The sequence below is a fragment of the Nycticebus coucang genome, chromosome 4 (assembly GCF_027406575.1).
Source record: "Nycticebus coucang isolate mNycCou1 chromosome 4, mNycCou1.pri, whole genome shotgun sequence".
Taxonomy (NCBI): Eukaryota; Metazoa; Chordata; class Mammalia; order Primates; family Lorisidae; genus Nycticebus; species Nycticebus coucang.
In genome coordinates, this window is record NC_069783.1 from 138,970,780 (window position 1) to 138,992,764 (window position 21,985).

Consider the following 21,985-nt stretch of genomic DNA (forward strand, 5'->3'; position numbering starts at 1 on the left):
TAATAAAGGAAAAACTGTTTATCCTTACATCACCTGAATCATCTGGCAAACTCATACTGTGTTTTGGTTAATCGTAATGTAGTCCAGGCTCTTTGGAAACTGCAGCCTGAGTGGACTAACGTGGAACTAAGACTAGAATTCACAACACCTTGTTTATAATCAAACCACCATACTACCACAGAACAAGCTGACCACGAAATGCTGGCAGAGACAGACTATCATTGACTACTACCTCCTAGTCAAAGAACCCAGCTAGGAGTTAGACAAGGAGAATGGGACCAACACTAAGGGGAACACAGCAATTCTGAGTTCCTGAGGATCTGTCAGGAGATTGATCTGGCCACCCCCAGTATCTCTGAAATGCCAAGTAGGAATGTGGCTGATTATCATAGTCAGAGAACTAGAGGCTTGAATGCTGGCCTTAGTCAAGCCTCCAGCTTGCTAGATGGTTTTGAGAACTTTCCTTCTTCTCTTCTGGCCATAGTTCTCCTCTGTAAAATGAGGTCTCCTAAGTATCCCATTCCAGCTCTTAGACTGTGCCACTCCACATCAGCTCACCATCTCCAAAGCAGATGACCCCTGCACAAGTCCAGGACTCACCACTGGAACACCAGAAGACCACCCTGGTTTCAGCTTCCAAAGAATGAGGAGATAAGGACCAAAAAGCCTATCTTCATTTACACAGTAGACTCAAAGCTCTGGCCTCGTAAGCATCTCTTACCACAATAGCAGCTCAGTGATATGAGCAGGGAGAAGCCACCAGCTCGCTGCCACTTTTTCACTCAGTTACATCATTTTACGTAATGTCCCAAAAGGACAACTGGCTGCTGGCAGCACCAGTGTCTTGCTGGCCTCAGCTCCATGACCTTCTCCCCCACCCAGTGCTTCCTCCTCTCCATGCATACCTGTTCTTTTTGTCTTAGGATATGGCCCACTTTTGAGGGCTGCATTATGGCCTTTTCTCATCCTTCCACCCCAAGTACCCTACCCATCCTTATTTCTTTGTTTTTTAAAAAAGCTTCTAAAATTAAAAACTACGTAGGCCAGGTGCAGAGGCTCACGCCTATAATCCCAGCACTTGGGAGGCCTTGCTTGAGCTCACAGGTTCGAGATCAGCCTACACAAGAGCAAGACCTCGTCTCTAAAAAATAGCCGGATGTTGTGGTGGGCGCCTGTAGTCCCAGCTATTTGGGATGCTGAGGCAAAAGAATTGCTTAAGCCCAAGAGTTTGAGGTTGCTGTGAGCTGTATAATCTGTGAGCCACTATAATCTATCAAGGACAATAAAGTGAGACTCTGTCTCAAAAAAAAAAAAGGAAGAAGAAGAACTATATATACAGATGTAGAAAGACAACCATCAAGACAAGTTCACTGGTCAATCTTTAGTCTCACTGTACCACCCTTGGGTAGAGTGCCGTGGCGTCACATGGCTCACAGCAACCTCTAACTCTTGGGCTTACACGATTCTCTTGCCTCAGCCTCCCGAGCAGCTGGGACTACAGGCGCCCGCCACAACACCCGGCTATTTTTTTTTGTTGTTGTTGCAGTTTGGCCGGGGCTGGGTTTGAACCCGCCACCCTTGGCATATGGGGCCGGCGCCCTACTCACTGAGCCACAGGTGCCGCCCTCACTGGTCAATCTTAACAGCAGCCTCCTGACATGAGGCAACAGGAAGTATACAGAGTCACACCAATCAAGCTTCTAACATCAATTACCCATTTACAGAAAATACAGATAAATATATGTATTAAACAACTCCATGAGGAAGTAATCAGCCAAATCCAGAGATGGGGACTTTCTTTTTTTGTTTTGTTTTGTTTTTTTGAGACAGTCTCACTATGTCACCCTCAGTAGACTGCCGTGGCATTATAGCTCACAGCAACCTCAAACTCTTGGGCTTCAGTGATTCTCTTGCCTCAGCCTCTCGAGTAGCTGGGATTACAGTTTACAGGTACCTGCCACAATGCCCGGCTATTTTTTGGTTGCAGCTGTCATTTTTATTTAGCAGGACCCCTACTCACTGAGCTATGGCAACAAGCCAAGGTTATGAAACTTTATTGAGTTGTTTGTATAGCACTGCCAACATTAAGTGCATATTGGGAAGTTTGTGAACTTAATTGTCAGATCTTGTATGAAGACAGCTCCGATGGTCAGTCCAGAAAAAGAGTTCCACAATTGCTTTGAAGGGTGGAGTAGGCAACAGTGTCAGTACATAGCTTCCCAAGTGTAGTACCTTGAAGGTGAGTATAGTGATATTCAGCAATGAGGTACATAGCACTTTTTCTAGGATGAGCTCATGAACTTAATTGTCAGACTTCATACACACACGCACACAAAGGAAAAGGCTAGGTGGTATACACTAAGCTACCAACAGTTATTTCTGGGAGTATAAGGCTAGGAGGCTTTGAATTTTTATTCTTTTTTTTAAATTATTTATTTATTTATTTTGAATTTTTATTCTTTAATATTTTATAATGAATGAGTATTACTTTTATGCAACATCTTTAAAAAGGAAACTGTAAAATGTAATTCTATTATATTTGTTATAATAATGAATATAAATATTAGAAAATATCTTTAAAAATGTGGCAGAATATTAAAAAAAAAAAAAATGTGGCAGAATATACCAAACTGTTAATGGTGATTATCTCTGTATTGGTAGGGGCGTTTGGATAATGACATACTTTCTAAATCCTCCAAGTTTACAAAATTGACATTTTTACATGTATTACTTTTGAGACTAAAGACTAATTGTACACTTAGAAAAATTTTCTCAGCTTGGCACCTGTGGCTCAAGCGGCTAAGGCGCCAGCCACGTATACCTGAGCTGGTGGGTTTGAATTGAGCCTGGGCCCACCAAACAACAATGATGGCTGCAACAGAAAATAGCTGGGCGTGTGGCAGGTGCCTGTAGTCCCAGCTACTTGGGAGGCGGAGGCAGGAGAATCGTTTGAGCCCAGGAGTTGGAGGTTGCTGTGAGCTGTGATGCTACAGCACTCTACTCAGGGTGACAGCTTGAGGCTTTTTCTCAAAAAAAAAAAAAAAAAAAGAAAAGAAAAATTTTCTCCAATGTCCCACTTTTCCCCAATCTTGAAAAACTGTGAGTTCAAGTCCCAGCTCCAACACAGATGGTTCATACAGCCCTGATAGATCCTTCAATAGTTTGAATCTTTCTCACCTGAAATATGAGGGTATTAATTATATTTCCTATATGGCTACTAAGGTGGACTTATGAGATAAGATAGTAACCTGGAGGGCCCACCAAGGTAGGAGGGTGCTGCTGCTCATATGCATACACAACACTTAGTTTCACTCAAACATGTGCTGAGAGAGTAGGTAGGCATGCATGACTGGTTTTGGTCAAATCCCTTGCCTGCTGCTCACAAACCTCTCTTGGCAACATATCCTGAGCCCCAGAGACACACAGCCATCCCTGAAGTCTCCTCTCCTCACCCCCTCCCCCCACCTCCAAGCACATAAACCTTCCATATCAGGGTCGCCTGGCAGAGATGAGCAGCTTTTCCTGGGGACTATCTACTGAGCACATGTAGACCTAAAGAATGTGGCCACAGCCTCATATGGGTCCAGCAGGACTGGGACAGTGGCCCAAAAGATAGAGGGCCATTGTCAGCTCAGGACAGGACAAAGTAAAAGAAAGTCAGGCCCTAAGCACACTTGCCCTATGCTGTCCTGATAAAATCTCTCCTGGTCTCTAAAGAGCCTGTGAACTTTGACCTGCCCACACAGCAACATCATTGTGGCTGGTTCTGTGTCAGGGGACCCTACCCTGCCTATTCTTTATTGCTGACTAAATCCACTTGCCAGTTTTCAAATCATATTCACACCAACCACTGCTTCTGTTCCTCACTCCATTTTACAGATGAGGACATTAGGCCAGGGTGGTTAGACGGCATGCCTAAGATCAGGCCACAATACAAATTCACCAAATTCAGATTTCCCAACAGAACATCAGCACTCTTCTCACTTTTTTTTTTTTTTTTGGAGACAGTCTTGCTTTGTTGCCCAGGTTAGAGTGCAGTGGTATCATCATAGCTCACTGCAGTTTCAAGCTTCTGGACTCAAGAGGCCTCAGCCTTAGTGGTAAACCAAATTATTCTGGTTTTGAAGAGACAGAGTGTTGGTTTTGCTAAATTGGGTCTTAAATTCCTAGCCTGAAGGAATCCTCCTGCCCTGGCCTCCCAAAATGCTAGGATTACAGGTGTCAGCCACTGCAAGGGACCTCTTTTCACTCTTACATGTTACCCCATTAACATAAAGTTTTACAAAATCAAATACCTAGTTTTTGTTTGCCCTCAAGTTCGTCATGTAATTTTTTTTTTTTTTTTTGCAGTTTTTGGCTGGGGCTGGGCTTGAACCCACCACCTCCAGCATATGGGGCCGGCACCCCACTCCCTTGAGCCATAGGCGCCGCCTGTTAACTTTTGTGTTCTTTGAACTGAGTGTAGTACAAACTCATCACTCATTCACCCAACAGTTCTTCAGTGCCAACTACCTTTGAGGTCTGGCATTATGAACTATGGAGCAAGACAAAGTTGAGGACCTGGAGTCTAGTAGAGAAGCTAAAGAAGGCCTATGGATAATTGTAAGAATTATTTGTAAAAGGCTCCAACAAACTCAGCTATTTTTTGCTTATTTTTCCTAAACAAGCCCCCCCACCAATTCGCCCCCAGTAGATCTACTGAGCACATGTACACCTACCATACCCTTCAGTAATTTAAGTAGATTTGGACTTAGATGGTGCCTAAGAATCTGTATTTCTTTAGGGTGCCCTGCATTGTGCCTGAGAGGATTCTTTGACGAACAGTTTCAGAAACCAATCTCTAGAACAGAACAGAATTCTTCTAAAAGCATAAAGCCATACCAGCACAACACAGTGTTGGAGAGAGACAGTAACCTCAGGGCCTGTCCTTCTGAATACACAACCGAAGCTACAATCCATAGGGACTACAGAGATGTCAAATAAACTTAGGCAACAGGAGACAAGTTGCTCAGATCTCAGACAACCCAGCATTTGATCCTTTTGGGACATAGCTAATCAATCATTTAATAAGTTCGCACCTAGTTTTGAAAAACATTTCTAATTTTTGAGATGTCCTAGGTGACACATGTGATGCTGGGACTAAGGCTGTCTTGCAATACTTAATGACTCCTTCGTAGTGCAGATCCTGGCAGCTTAAGTTGACTGGCCCTGTGTCCTCACACCTATTACCTTTCCAGAGCTGTCCTTTAATCGACTTGCCCTGACCCACCTCATAGGAACTGAGCAAGTGAGAGAACACAAAAGTTGAATATTTCTGCAGGAATCACCAGGGAGCTTAACCTTATGAGGAAATCTCTTTACAGCATTCTTGTGTTCAGTTCTCAGCTTCTAGACAACTGAAGGAATTCATAATCTGTATTCCCTACCCCTTTAATTCTAAGAATTCCTGGAGAAGGGTCCACAGAGGCACCTAGGCACGATCCCAGCAGAGGTCCTGTTCCTGTAGGCACATGCTTATTCATATGGAAGTTTTCTGCCGAGAACCATGGCAGGCCTGAGCCTATCTGCACTGCTCATTAGACTGCTCCTGGACCACATAAAGGCAGAGAGGGGACATTCTGAGACTGTCTACATCACACTCACAGAACGTTGAAGTGAGAAGAAATATAAATTGATTGGAACTTGGAACACAAAGAAATCAGCCCTAAAATTTTAAGAATCTAAATGGTGTTTAGGACCCTAGGGTAGTTCACAAAGACCTGGCCCTCAAATACATGTATAGAACCAGAAGCATGAATGGCCTTTCAGGACCTGAAAAACAGAGGATGAGAGCACTGGCCTCTTTGCCTTGGGCTACACTTGTCCTTTTCTCTGCTACCCTCTATCCACTCAACCAACTCCATTCTTGACCTTCAAAGATTCTATTCACAGTACAGAGTCGGCTAAAGGTTTACAGGCAAGTAAAACAAGGCAACCCAGTATACTAGGCACTGACAGTGGTATGAATATAGTACATGAGGGCAGAGGATGCTGGAGAAGATGTAGACACAGCACGTGGATAACGAGACGACAATTCACTGTGCTGAATTCAGTGTAGCTAGAGCCTAGGGCACCATACAGGGATGGTAATACAAGGGCTGGGACTGAGGCAGGAAGAAAGGATTCCTAGTGCCTTTTAGCTCTAGCTCATACTCCCTACTGGGGCACCTCACCTAGACACACCTCACCTTCCAAAGGGTACCACAATTTTTTTTTTTTTTGTAGAGACAGAGACTCACTTTATGGCCCTCTGTAGAGTGCAGTGGCCTCACACAGCTCACAGCAACCTCCAACTCCTGGGCTTAAGCGATTCTCTTGCCTCAGCCTCCTGAGCAGCTGGGACTACAGGCGCCCACCACAATGCCCGGCTATTTTTTGGTTGCAGTTTGGCTGGGGCCAGGTTTGAACCCACCACCCTCGGTATATGGGGCCGGCGCCTTACCGACTGAGCCACAGGCGCCGCCCGGGTACCACAATTTTAACACCTCTTTCTCTACCCATTCAGCTTCCACTCCCTGGTATATCCACAAGATAGATTACAAAACCGCTAAAAATAATGCTACCATAGATTTTGCTTACATAGGAATTTTAATTATATGACATAACGTTAAGTTAAAAAAGCAGGATGCAAAATTATATACAAAATTGAGCATGTTACATGATATCAACAAGTTAAACAGGGGGAAAAAAACAAAAATATTTATTGTAGTGGTCTCTGAATAGTGGAATTATGGATAAATTTCTTAAGTCTTAAAAAATTTATAGTACTTCACACTTTTTCCATAGTCTGTACTGAGTTTTATTTTGTTTTAATTTTTTGTACAGACAGGGTTTCACTATATTCCTCAGGCTGGTCTTGAACTCCTGTGCCCAGCCAATTTTTTTAAAAAGACAGGATCTCACTCTGTTGCCCAGGCTGAAGTATAGTGATATGATCACAACTCACTACAACTTCAAACTCCAGTGCTCAAGCATTCCTCCTGCCTCAGCCTCTCAAGTAGCTGGAACTACACTACAGGTGTTATAGGTGTGTACTACCACATCCAGCTAACTTAGGGACAGAGTCTTACTATGTTGCCCTCGGTAGAGTGCTGTGGTGTCACAGCTCACAGCAACCTTAAACTCTTGGGCTTTAGTGATTCTCTTGCCTCAGCCTCCTAAGTAGCTGGGACTACAGGCGCCCAGTACAACACTCAGCTATTTTTTGTTGCATTTGTCATTGTTGTTTTAGCTTGCCCAGGCTGGCCTCGAACCTGCCAGCCTCAGTGTATGTGGCCGGTGCTGTAACCACTGTGCCACAGGTGCCAAGCCTTTTAAAAAAATTTTTTTTGAGTGAGTAAATTATTTTTTTTATTATTAAATCATAGCTGTGTACATTAATGCAGTCATGGGGCACCAAACACTTGGTTTTATAGACCATTTGACACATTTTCATCACACTGGTGAACACAGCCTTCCTGGCATTTTCTTAGTTATTGTGTTAAGACATTTATATTCTACATTTACTAAGTTTCACATGTACCCTTGTAAGATGCACCGCAGGTGTAATCCCACCAATTAAAGAGACAGGATTTCACTACTGTTGCCCAGGCTGGGTACTCTGTTAATATTCAGAAAAAAATAAGAAAAAACATTAAAGGTCCCATACCTTCAGTGAAGGACAAAAAAAAAAAAGCAATTTGATTAAGTATAATTGATCCATAGAGTAATGAGTATCTCAGAAATTTGAGCATTTTTAAATTTTATTGACTTTTATTTTTAATAAGTAAAGCATTTACATGGCTCAAATTCAAAAGGTATAAAAGGATATAGATTGAAATGTCTCTCTTCTAACCCTAAGACCCAGGTGACCTGTTCCCTACCTTGGAGACCAACAGTACTAGACATATCTTTAGGACAAATCCTAGAAGTAGAACTGCAGAGCCAAAGTGTATCTATATTTATAACTTTGAGAATGCCAAACACCCTCCAGAAACAATGTGCAAATTTACATTCCCATGAGCAAGACACAGACTGTTTCACCACACCCTTGACAAAAGAGAATGTATTGCTAAGTCAAATGAGAAATATCATGTAATTTTGGCAGCCTGGGAAGATACTTTAAATTTAGTAATTCACTGACTAATTAGCTATTAAGATTCATTATATTCCACACATTGTGCTGGGCCCTAGAGATACAGTAATTTCTAACTATAACACATATTTGAGTAGGGATTCTAGGGTCAGTTGTTCCTACTTTTTTACATTTTCTTCTATTTCTGAATCCAAAGAGTGTTTTGTTCATTTGTTGGATTTTAAGCAACAATGACTTTTCTTAAAGATTACCAGGTTTCATTTTAAAAAAAAGGGTGAGATGGGATTTGGACTACTACTGGCACAAACTTTTAAGGGTCATCCAAGAGACTGCCTTTTGTTCTCCCTTATATCATTGTCTTAAAATGTTTCTTAACTTTATATAGACTCTTGTCCTTAAAAACTAGCATGAAGCAGAGGAATCTGATGGCTCTGATTTCAAATCTCAGCTCTGCCACTTATTCTGTGACTTCACACAAGTTATTTTCTGAGACTTTGTTTCACTCATCTATGAAAATGATTGATTACTTTTTCACAGGACAGTAATAAAGAGATAAAACAGTAAAGGGCTGGCACACAGTTAAGTGCTCAAGAAATGTTAACTCCCCCCCACACACACACACAAACAAGGTCTCCGAGTTCACTTAAAGTGTACTGCTTCTTTACATTCCCCATTGAGTATGCAATCAGCAGGTACTTGGTTAATTTGTTGAATGAATGAATCATGACTTCTCTTTCTGAATAAGCATCAATCCTTGAAGGCAGAATAGGTTGAGACATCAGAACTACGTATATTTATGTGATGAGAAGAAATCTAGAATGGTACACATTGTTTGATCCAGACAAAATCAGATTTTCCCCCAAAATGTTAAACTCAGGCAGTATTTGTTACATTTCTTATCACTATAACATCAGCTAATACTTTGTTCAACCCTTTACATGAATTATCTCTTTAAATCTTTATTGCCTGCCTTGAGGTAAACACCACTGTAACATCATTAGCATCCTTCAGGATGTTAAATTAAGGTTCGCAGTAGTCAGATCATTTGCCCTTGGTCACAGAACCAGTCAGAGACAAAGCTTCCCAACCCCAAGGCAAGATACTTAATAAATGGTACATCAGTGATCTGTTCTTGAGTGTCTCCTCTAGCCTAGACCTGGCTTCCAAGTGCCTTTCTCAGCACAGAACCAGGCCTCAGAAGCATCTCAGAAACGTGTACTGGTTGGCAGATCTGATGGCCAGCAGCACTTAGAACTGCATAACTTAGTATGAATCAATCTAGCCAACTAAAGTTGTAGAAAATCAGCATTTTACAAGACCAAAACATTCTTCAGTGATTACGTTTTTCAGAACTGGAGATGTTACACAATTGTTTTAGAGTTAGCACTTTTTTAAAAAAGAGTTAGCAGTTACTCGGAAGGCTGAGGCGAGAGAATCGCAAGAGCCCAAGAGGAGTTGGAGGGCAAAAAAGTGAGATTCTGTCTAAAAAAAAAAAAAAAAGCCAGTATTTCTCAAAACTCTAAAGCAATGAAAAAAAAAACAAAACCAGGGCGGGGCCCATAGCTCAGGGGTTAGAGCACCAGCCAAGTAAACAAACCCACCCCGGGCCAGCTAAAACAACAATGACAACCGCAACAAAAATCAGCCAGGTGTTGTGGTGGGCGCCTGTAGTCCCAGCTATTTGGGAGGCTGAGGCAAGAGAATCCCTTGAGCCCAAGAGTTTGAGGTTGCAGTGAGGTGTGATGACACGGCACACTACCCAGGACCACAGCTTAAGACTCTGTCTCAAAAAAAGAAACAAACAAAACCAAGGACCTTCAACTCCTCCCAAATTGGTATCCACCTGTATTAGAAATAACACTACTTAGCCAGGTGTTGTGCTGGGCATCTGTAGTCCCAGCTACTTGGGAGGCTGAAGCTGAGGCAAGAGAATAGTTTGAGCCCAGGAGTTTGGGGTTGCTGTGAGCTGTGATGTCACAACACTCTACTGAGGGCAACATAATGAGATTCTGTCTCAAAAAAAATAAAAAGAAAAAGAAAAGAAAAGAAATAGCACTAATCACACAAAATAATAATGTGTGGGCTAAACTATTGCCCACACTAGCAAGACACCTCCAACAGCACAGTGCCTGATAGGGAGTAGATGTCTGATAAATGTGTATGAATGAATGATGGGAATTTGCCAACTTTAATTCAAACCAATATAGCTGGGGAAAATATTGTACTAAAGAAAAGTTCACCTTGGGCGGCACCTCTGGCCCAGGGGGTAGGGTCCATATACCGCAGGTGGTTGGTTCAAACTGGGCCCCGGCCAAACTGTGACAAAAAATAGCCGAGCATTGTGGCGGGCGCCTGTAGTCTCAGCTACTCAGGAGGCTGAGGCAAGAGAATCACCTAAGCCCAGGAGTTGGAGGTTGCTGTGAGCTGTGTGACGCCAAGGCACTCTACTGAGGGCAATAAAGTAAGACTCTTGTCTCTACCAAAAAAAAAAAAAAAGAAAGAAAAAAGAAAAGCTCACCCTACTTTTTGGTTGTAGTTGTGATTGTTATTTGGCAGGCCCAGGCTGGATTTGAACCCGCCAGCTCTGGTGTACATGACTGGAGCCTTAGCCGCTTGAGCTACAGGTGCCAAGCCAAGAAAACTTTCCATGAGTTAAATAACACCCAGTGTATACTTGACAAAACAATGATCTCACTTCTCCTTTCAAAAGGAGGTCCTGAGGAGGAGCAATTGTGATTAAAAATAATAAAACCAAAATGTAGCCGGGCGTTGTGGCGGACACCTGTAGTCCCAGCTACTTGGGAGGCTGAGACAAGAGAATCACTTAAGCCCAAGAGTTTGATGTTGCTGTGAGCTGTGACGCCATGGCACTCTATCAAGGGCAACATAGTGAGATTCTGTCTCAAAAAAAAAAAAAAAAATTTCTCTCATCAAGTGCCTCAGCAGTGAGGGCAGTGTTAAGAAAAAACAAACTGGCGGCACCCATAGTGGGTAGGGTGCCAGCCACATACACCCAGGCTGACAGGTCAAATCTGGCCCAGGCCTGCTAACAACAACTGCAACCAAAAAAATAGCCGGGCGTTGTGGTGGGCGCTTGTAGTCCCAGCTACTTGGGAGGTTGAAGCAAGAGAATCACTTAAGCCCAAATGTTTGAAGTTGCCATGAGTCATGACACCATGGTACTCTACCAAAGTGAGACTCTTGTCTCAAAAAGAAAGAAAAAAACTTTCTTGGACTTTGCTCAGGATCCACTTTTGTATTCAGAGAGCTGACCATCTTTTAAAACCCCCCACCATGCCTACATCACAGGTACTTCTGAGGAACAACTGGGAGAGTGGATATTGAATAGTCAAGTGGTATAGAAACTACCTTGGGAATCAACCTGGTGATTGGTCGCAGGGTGGAATGGCCAACTGGTCCCCTAGGCCATTTCTGTAGAAGCAGACACAACCTGACTCAAGGACAATAAAGTGCTGCTTTTGATCTTTGCATGTCTCTAGGCCAGCTGGGGGACAAAGGCCTACCACTCAAGTGCTTTATTCCCAATGATCAATGAAATGAAGATAGACCAATGTTATCTCCAGTAGACGTGAAGAATAGAGAACATGATGATAGGCAGGAAGCAGTTAGGGCAACCCTTGAGAAATCTTAAACCAGACGCCATTTGGTCCCTACTTTAAAAACTACATTTCTAGCAATAATTTCTTGGAGTGACACCAAAGGTATAGGTAACAAAAGAAAAAAAGAAATTGGCTCCATGCTTGTGGCTCAAGTGGCTAAGGCACCAGTCACATACACCTGAGCTGGTGGGTTCAAATACAGCTCAGGCCCGCCAAACAACAATGACGGCTGCAACCAAAAACACAGCCAGGCGTTGTGGCAGGCGCCTGTAGTCCCCAGCCACTTAGGAGGCAGAGGCAGGAGAATCGCTTGAGCCCAGGAATTGGAGGTTGCTGTGAGCTATGACGCCATAGCACTCTACCCAGGGCGACAGCTTGAGGCTCTGTCTCAAAAAAAGAAAAAAAGAAATTGGATTTCATAAAAATTTTTAAATTTTGTACATCAAAAGACACAATCAACAGAGTGAAATGGCAACCCACAGAATGGGAAAAAATATTTGCAAATCATGTTATCTGAAAAAGGAATGAAATCCAGGTTACATAGAAAACTTTTAAAGCTCAACAACACAAATGGTCTATAAAACCAGTGTATGGTGCCCCGTGATCGCATTAATGTACACAGCTATGATTTAATAATAAAAAAAAAACTTAAAAAAATAATAAATAAATAAATAAAACTCAACAACAGGCAGCACCTGTAGCTCAGTGGGTAGGACGCTGGCCACATATACCCACGCAGGCAGGTTCGAACCAGGCCAGGGCCAGCTAAACAATGACAGCTGTAACAATAACAAAAAAAATAGCTGGGCATTGTGGCGGGCGCCTGTAGTCCCAGATACATGGGAGGCTGAGGCAAGAGAATTGCTTAAGCCCAAGAGTTTAAGGTTGCTGTGAGCTGTGACGCCATAGCACTCTACCTGAGGCAACAGCTTGAGACTCTGTCTCAAAAACAACAACAAAAAAAACCCACGAAAGGCGAGCAAAGCACTTGAAGAGACATTTCTCCAAAGAAGATATACTACCGACCAATAAGCACATGGAAAGGTACTTGACATCACTATTCATCAGGGAAATGCAAATCAAAAGTACAATGAAATACAGCACACCCATTAGTATGGTTACAATCAAAAAGCAAGTTTTGTAGACGATACAGAGAAATGGAATCCTTGTATACTGTTGGTAGGAATGTAAAATGGTATAGCTGCTGTGGAAAACAGCATGGAGGTTCCTCAAAAAATTAAAAACAGAATTACCTTATGATTCAGCAAGTCTGCTTCTGTGAATGTACCTAGAGAAATGAAAGCAGGGTCTCAAAGAGGTATCTGTAAAGGGTGTTTATTTTTTATTTGTATTTTTTTAGAAACAGAGTCTTATTTTATTGCCCTCGGTAGAGTGCTATGGCATCACAGCTCACAGCAACTTCCAACTCCTGGGCTTAGGCAATTCTCTTGCCTCAGCCTCCCAAGTAGCTGGGTTACAGGCGCCCACCACAAAGCCCAGCTATTTTTTTGTTGTTGCAGTTTGGCCGGGGCCAGGTTCAAACCTACCACTCTCGGTATATGGGGCCAGTGCCCTACCCAATGAGCCACAGGCACCGCCCTATACAGGGTTTTTATAGCAGCATTATTCACAATAGCTAAAACATGGGAAGTGATCCAAGTGCCTATCAACAGATGAATGGACAAGCAAAATGAAGCAACAAGATAATGGAATATTATTCAGACTTAAAAAGGAAGAGAACTCTTGTTGGGTGCATGGCGATGCACTCCTATAGTTCAAGTTACTTAAGAGGCAGAGGTAGAAAGAGATAAGCCCAGAAGTTTGAGGCCAGCCTGGGCAATACAGTGAGACCCTGTCTTTTTTTTTTTAAATAAAAAGGAAATTCTGACATGCTACAACATGGATGAACCTTAAAAACATTATGGTAAGTGAAATAAGACAGTCACAGAAAAAAAAATACTGTATGATTCCACTTATATAAGGTGCTTACAACAATCAGATCAGAGAAACAGAAAGTAGAAAGGTGGTCAGAACAAGCAGGGGTGAGAGAGAATAGGGAATTGCTGTTTAATGGGTATAGAGCTTCAGTTTTGCAAAATGAAACAGTTCTGGAGATAGATGGTGGTAATGTTTCCACAAAATCATGACTATACTTAAACTCACCAATCTGTAAGCTTAAAAATTATTAAGATGGTAAATTTCATGTGTATTTTATTACAACAAAAAAATTGGGGCCAAGTGCAGTGGCTCACGCCTATAATCCTAGCACTTGGGGAAGCTGAGGTGGATGGATTGCTTGAGCTCAGGAGTTCAAGACCAGCCCAAGCCAGAGCAAGACCCTGTCTCTAAAATTAGCCAGGTGTTGTGGCAGGCATCTGTAATCCCAGCTATTTGAGAGCCTGAAACAGGAGGACCACTGGAACTCAAAAGTTTGATGCTGCAGTGAGCTATGATGTCACTGCACTCTAGCTTAAATGACAGAGACCCTGTCTCAAAAAAGGAAAGTTTACAGAAAAGAGCGGCAAAAACATGAAGATATTAACATTACAATGTTAATAAAAAACAAGATATAGAACTGCATACAGTGCGGGCAGCGCCTTTGGCTCAGTGAGTAGGGCACCAGCCCCATATACCAAGGTTGGCGGGTTCAAACCCAGCCCGGGCCAAACTGCAACAAAAAAATAGCCAGGCATTGTGGCGGGCGCCTATAGTCCCAACTACTCAGGAGGCTGAGGCAAGAGAATCGCCTAAGCTCCAGAGTTGGAGATTGCTGTGAGCTGTGTGATGCCATAGCACTCTACCGAGGGAGATAAAGTGAGACTCTTGGCCCTACAAAAAAAAAAAAAAAAATGAACTGCATACAATGAATGATTCCAACCATTAAAAAATGTGCCTGGTGGTGGTGGGAAACAAGAAGGATATACAGCAACCCCAACAAAGGCTCACTGGAAGTAGGGATGATTAGGCTGGGATAGAGGAACGTTTTTCTGTATTTTCCAAAATGTCTAAAATGAGCATATATTACTTCCACAATTTAAATTACTGGGTTTTTGTTTGTTTTAAAGTACAGGCAAAAGACGGTGTGGTTATAGCCAAATGCTATGGGGTCAAGATAGGCCTGGATGCTCTGGTAATTCCATAGTCCTGAGAAATTAGCTGCCAAAGACTATTCTGCCCATTCCAAACCACTACTGGCTCCTCTCCTCCCTGCCAGTAATCAGACAAACACCAGAGGAGCTCCTGAACAGAAAGATGGTCTTATCACATCTTGGGTGATGCTGTAGTTTCTGGACGTAAGTAGCACCCCCGTCACTTACCATGGCCACCCCAACTCTGCAACATCAGAAATGACTGGGGTTGAGCCAAGCCCTGCATGGTCAGAAGCCTCAAATGGGGCCGGGTGTGGTAGCTCACACCTGTAACCCTAGCACTCTGGGAAGCCAAGGCAGGTGGACACCTTAAGCCCACAGGTTCGATACCAGCCTGACCAAAAAGCGAGACCCCCATCTCTTCTAAAAATAGAAAAACTGAGGCAAGAAGATCCCTTGAGCCCCAGAGTTGGAGGTTGCTGTGAGCTATGACACCATAGCACTCTACACAGGACAATAGCTTGAGACTTTGTCTCAAAAAAAAAAAAGCCTCAAATGGACAAGTGACTCTGTACTTCAGCCTGTCCAAATTCAACTACATTCAGATAAGGGAGTTACTGACATTGCCTCGGATTCTGCAGTTCAGCTCACTCTGAGTTACTTTAAGGGGCTTCAGGAGATCTGCAAACTTTTTGAATATTTACATTCAAAATTGTACATGATGACAACCCAATTACAAAACGGGCAAAGGAATTGAACAGATATTTCTTCAAATAAGCTATATAGATAGCCAATATGTGCATGAAAAGATGTTCAACATCACTAGTTATTAGGAAACTGCCAATCAAAACTACAGTGAGATATCACTCCAAAACCACTATGATGGATATAATGGTTTTTTTTTTTTTGGCTGGGGCTGGGTTTGAACCGCCAACTCTGGCATATGGGGCCAGCGCCCTACTCCTTTGAGCCACAGGCGCCGCCCATGGATATAATTTTTTTTTTAAAAGAAGTTGTGTAGTCTTTATTTTTTAGATATAATTTTATTTATTTATTTATTTTTTGAGACAGAGTCTTACTAAGTCCCCCTCGGTAGAGTGCCGTGGCGTCATAGTTCACAGCAACCTCAAACTTTTGGGTTAAAGCAATTCTCTTGCTTCGGCCTCCCAAGCAGCTGGGACTACAGGTGCCTGCCACAACGCCCAGCTATTATTATTATTTTTTAATTGTAGTTGTCATTATTATTCAGCAAGCCCGGGCCTGGCTTGAACCTTGGCGCTGTTACCACTGAGCTACAGGACGCCAAGCTTAGATACAATTTTTTTAAATGGGCAACGATTGTTGAAGATGTAGAGAAAGTGGAACCCTCATGAATTGTTCGTGAGAATGTAAAATGGTGCAGCTGCTACGGAAACAGTGTGGCAGTTCCTGGAAAAGTTAAACATAGAGTATTCATATCACCCCGCAATTCCACTCCTCAGTATATATCCAAGAGAACTGAAAATACGTTCAAACAACTTATACTTGCACATGAATGTTCATAGCAGCATTATTCATAATTACCAAAAAGTGGAAAATAACTTAAATATCAATCAAGTAATGAATAAACTACAGATAAACAAAATGTGACATATTGCTACAATGAGATATCATACCGAGTAATAAAAAGGAATGAAGTACTGATGCATGCTACATGGATGAACCTTGAAAAACATTACACTTAATAAAAGATGCCAGATAAGGCACTGGTATAGGCACAAAAGGCCCACATATTGTATGACTCCATTTATATTAAAAGTCCAGAATAAAAAAAAAAAAAGTCCAGAATAGGCAAATCCAGAGACAGAAAGGAGATTAGTGGTTGCCAGGAGATGGGAAGAAGAGAGAATAGACAGAGACAGCGAACATGTACAGGACTTCTTTTCAGGGTAATGAAATGTTCCAGAATTAGCAGTGATAATTATAGAACTATGTAAATACACTAAAAATCAGCGAATTGTACACTTTCAAACTAAACTTTATGGTATGTAAATTATATCTAAAAAAACTGAGAGACATTCTATAAAATAACTGGTCATTCCTCAAAAGTTTATAATCATGGTTCAGCTCCCATAGCACAGTGGTAAATTATAGCCTCAGCCACATACACCAAGGGTGCTGGGTTCAAACCCAGCCTGGGCCAGCTAAACAACGACAACTGCAACAAAAAAATAGCCGGGCATTGTGGCGGGTGCCTGTAGTCCCAGCTACTCAGGAAGCTGAGGCAAGAGAATCACTTAAGCCCAAGAGTTTGAGGTTGCTGTGAGCTATGACGCAACAGCACTCTACTGAGGGTGACATAGTGAGACTCTTAAAAAAAAAGAACATGAAAGACAAAGAAAGACTGAGGAACTGTCCCAGATTGGAAGAGACTAAGAGGACTTGACAACTAAATGCAATGTGGGATCCTGGATTGAGTTCTGCAACAGGAAGAGTACATAAGTGGCATAATGTGAATAAAGTCTCTAGATTAGTTAGTAATATTATATCAATGTTATTGTTAAGATAATTTTCATATAGATAAACACAGTGTTAACAGTAGGGGAAATTAAGTGAAGGGTATATAGGAAGTTTGTGTATAATTTTTACAAGTTTTTTCTAAGTCTAAAATTATTTTAAAGTAAAAAGTTAATAAAAAGGCTCGGCGCCAATAGCACAGAGGTTACGGCACCAAGGCTGATGTGTTCGAACTCAGCCCAGGCCAGCTAAACAACAGTGACAACTCAACTGCAACAAAAAAAAAAAACAGCCGGGTGTGTGGTGGGCATCTGTAGTCCCAGCTACTTAGGAGGCTGAGGCAAGAGAATCGCTTTGGCCCAAGAGTTTGAGGTTGCTGTGAGCTGTGACACCACAGCATTCTACTGAGAGCAACATAGTGAAACTCTGTTTAAAAAAAAAAAAAAGAGACAGAGTCTCACCATTTTGCCCTTAGTAGAGCCCTGGTGTCATAGCTCACAGCAACCTCCAACTCTTGAGCTTAAGCAATTCTCTTGCCTCAGCCTCCCATGTAGCTGGGACTACAGGAGCCCGCCACAAAGCTCAGCTATTTGTTGCAGTTGTCGTTATTTAGCTGGCCCAGGCCGGTTTCGAACCCACCAGCCTCAGTGTAACCACTGTGCTACAGGTGTCGAGCCTGAGACTCTGTCTCAAAGGAAAAAAAAAAAAAAGTTAATAAACAACATACATGATGCAGTAGGGGTTAGCAAATTTTTTCTGTAAAAGGGCATATAGTAAATACTGTAGATTAGATTTTATGGACCATATAATCTTTGTGGCAACTACTCAACACTATTGCCATAGCATTAAAGCAGCCAAAGATGATAATATAAATAAATGGGTATGGCTAACAAGGACATTGAAATTTGATTTTCCTATAGCTCACATATCATGAAATACTGTTCTTTTTATTGATTCCTTACTTTTATAAACATAAAGACCATAGCTCCTAGGCAATGCAAAAGTAATCACAGACAACAGTATGCAACCCTTGCTCTAGGTCAGAATTTGCCAATGTACGGCAAATTAAATTAAACAAACAAAAAAGGTTTCAAGTCAAATAAATTTGGCAACACTAGATTAAACAAACGAAACAAATTACTATCCTGGCTTATAAACCACATTTCTATATTGCAGGGTCTCTCAGTGACTTTAATGTGGTACCATATACCGAAAAGCTCCAAGAAAGGATAATGGTATGTAGCTTTCCCCAAACTTATTTTTACTACCAAATCCTTTCTTCAGGCAGACTAGTGGCCTAAAAAACACACTTATGAAAATGCCAATTCAGGTACTTCTTTAAAAGGATATTTTTAGGGTGGCGCCTGTGGCTCAAAGGGGTAGGGTGCCGGGCCCATATGCCGGAGGTGGCGGGTTCAAACCCAGCCCTGGCCAAAAACTGCAAAAAAAAAAAAGGGTTGGGGGGGGAGAGGATATTTTCAGATTAAGAGATTTTAAAAACTCCAACAAATTAAAATAATTTTATCCAGCAACCAAATAACATCTGAATAACCACTTTACAACTTTTTTCTTTTTTTTTTTGGCAGTTTTTGGCCAGAGCTGGGTTTGAACTGCCACCTCCGGCATATGGGGCCGGCGCCCTACTCCTTGAGCCACAGGTGCCACCGACTTTTTTCTTTTTTTCTTACAGTCACCCACCACAGTGCCCAGCTAATATTTTCTATTTTTAGTAGAGACGGGATCTCGCTCTTGCTTAGGCTAGTCTTGAACTCCTGAGCTCAAGGGATCCATCTGCCTTGGCCTCCCAGAGTGCTAGGATTAAAGGCATGAGCTACATACCTGCCACGACTTTATTTTTTTAATCTTGGGAAACACGAACAAACAAGGAGATAAACAGAAAGTTTGGGGGCTGGGTACAGTGGCTCACACCTATAATCCTAACATTTTTGGAGGCTGAGGCTGGGAGGATCCCTTGAGCTAAGGAATTTAAGAAAAGCCTGTGCAAGAGCAAGACCCTTCCTTACTTATCTCTAACAGGAAACAGAAAAGCTGGGCACAAAGGTGACACACACCTTGTTGTCCCAGCTACTCAGGGAGGTTGAGGCAGGATTGCTTGAGCCCAGGAGTGTGAGGCTGCAGTGAGCTATGATGATACCACAGCACTCTGTCCCAGGCAACAGAGTGAGACAGTTAAAAAAAAAGTTTTGGATCAACCCCATCCAGTTTGGGGGTATGAAGAAGACTAACATAATATAGGACCTTTGCTCCATAAGACAAACATAAGCATTCTTTCTTTCTTTCTTTTTTAGAGACAGAGTCTTATTTTGTTGCCCTCAGTAGAGTGTCGTGGAGTCACAGCTCACAGCAACCTCCAACTCCTGGGCTTAGGGGATTCTCTTGCCTCAGCCTCCGAGTAGCTGGGACCACAGGCACCCACCATAATGCCCGGCTATTTTTTGTTGCAGTTTGGCCGGGCCCGGTTTGAACTCACCACCCTCAGTATATGGGGCTGGCGCCCTACTACCTGTGGCTACCCACTGAGCCACAGGCGCTGCCCCAACATAAGCATTCTTAAGCATTCTGATAGGTGTTGAAAGAAGATTTAGAGTTTTGCACAGCACAAAATAGGAAAATGTCATATTTGATTAGAAAACGAAAGATATGCTAGATGCATTATCTGTAGATTATATGTAATTGAGGATGAACTGGCAAGTCAAATCCAAAAGAAACCTGGTTTTATATGCCGGATGGAAAGCTAGTCTATGGTCTGCAAAAATTCTTCTCTCATCTATACACATATGACTGGAGAGAGGATTTAAAACAGATTTATGTTACAGGGAGAAGGCTATTACCCAAGGAGCCCTTCCAACTGAGACTTCTCAGTTCTATGATCCAAAGAGTTTACTGACTTCTCCTGGTGGAACACAAAAGTCTTCAGAGCTATTTCCAACTTGTTCTAAGAAAAAAGCTACTAACCCATGGGGTGAGAACCCTGTTTACTTATTCACTCAACAAACATTAAAGCGCCTAAGATGTTGGGTCATTTCAAAGTCCTTGAAAAGAAGGATGGTGCACAGGACAATCAGGAAGAGATTACATAAGGTCAGATGTGTTGACCTCATTTATAGGCGATGCAGGATAAGGGAATGGAAATGTCAAAAAAAGAAAGCAGAAAAATAAAAAGTTACAAATTTACTCTGAGAGCATAGTCAGCACCAGAAATATTCAGAATAACTACTTAAGAGACTTTCAAGCTGGAAAGGACTCCACCTAATACCTGTACACATCCCTCCACAGGCATTCCTTTGGAGGCAATTCACTCCATCATTGGTCAACTCAGGCGATTCTTCTATTAATTAAAAATCTTGTCTTCCAGTAGAATTCACCTATCCGTCCTAGTTCTGCCTTCTTCAGCCCCAAGGATTAAGTGAAAACCCTCTTTGCCATAACAATTTTTTTCAATTTTTAAAAACAGCTGCTTTCCAGCGCTCTCTTTTCCGGGTTAAATATTCCCGTTCTTTTCAAAGTTCCTGAACTGGCACCAGCTGCTCCAAAACGAAGACTAGCTATCTAGTGGTCACAGCAGGGAGGCACTTAAGATCAGTGGATTTCACTGTACATAGGTTAAGTACAGGATCTCTTGAGTTCAAAACACAGTTTCCCAGGTTCCTACCCAGATTCTCAATTGGATGTATCCGATTTGAGTCCCACACTGTAAAGCCGGCATTCCAGATTTCAAAACAGATGGTATGAGAACTACATTTTGAGAAACCGTCCCGGTTTACAAAGGAGGAAACTGAGGCCGAGCACGGGGAAAAGATTTGGTCCAGAATGCACAATTGGCTGTCGGTAGCAGTCTCAAACTCGGGTCTTTTACTCTCAGAGAAACTCTGTTCTCCATGCTCTCCAGCCTCTGCCCCTCCACTTAGGGCAAACACATTAAATATACTCCCGCAAGAGAGAGGCGGCCCCGCGCCGTGGACAGAAAGGGAATCAGGGTGAGCCCTTCCCTTTCTCAAGGCCTCAGTTCCCCCAATCAGTACTCCCAGGACGGAAGACCACAACGCCAGCCCGACCTCTCTTCCTGGGCTGAGGGTCTGGGGCAAAGGACGAGTTTGTCGTCTCTGGGCCCCCCTCAAGTGTCGTACCCCGGGAGCCCTTAAGAAGGCATTATCCGGACTCCCGCCCCAACCCCGACGACCCCTGCCGCCACCTCAGCTCCCCACATACCTGCCTCCGCGCAGTTAACGATGCCCAGGGTTCCCCAGCCTATCGGTCTTTGGGCCAACTGGCCAGTCCTACACCCAGGTCAACCTATTGGGCAGGACCTCCGACCCCGCCTACGCGAACTCCAGTCACCTGACGCGGAGCCGCCCCTCTTGCAGGGACTTCCGGCCCCAACCGGAAGAGGTTGGTCCGCTTGCCCTGTTCCGGCCCAGGTGCGGAACTCAAAGGTTCCGCCTGCGGACCCGAAGCTGAGGAATTAGGAGATAATTGCTGGCTTGTCAAAGAACTCGTGGCTCGGAACTTCTGGAAGAAAAGGCTGCTTCTAGAAAGTACCAAATAAGCCTGGAACGTATTGTTGTAACACAATGTAAAAATGATAGTGATAACTCAAAAGACCTAGGAGCTAACTGGAGAGATCCCATTGGAAAAATCGGGGAAAT

At 42.8% G+C, this 21,985-nt stretch overlaps 1 protein-coding gene across 2 annotated transcripts in view; it reads right to left on the reverse strand.

The window, feature by feature from the left end:
* RNF185 (ring finger protein 185) overlaps positions 1-21,709 on the reverse strand; it is a 43,488-nt gene extending 21,779 nt beyond the window's left edge. The window contains exons 1-2 of one of the 2 annotated variants that reach the window (XM_053586912.1): positions 21,549-21,672; positions 12,987-13,021 (exon numbers count right to left, since the gene is read on the reverse strand). The gene's annotated coding sequence lies outside the window, so the exon portion shown is untranslated. Of the gene's footprint in view, positions 1-12,986; positions 13,022-21,548 lie in introns of both variants that reach the window. The other variant, XM_053586910.1, reaches the window with a different exon arrangement.
* Positions 21,710-21,985: the final 276 nt, after the last annotated feature.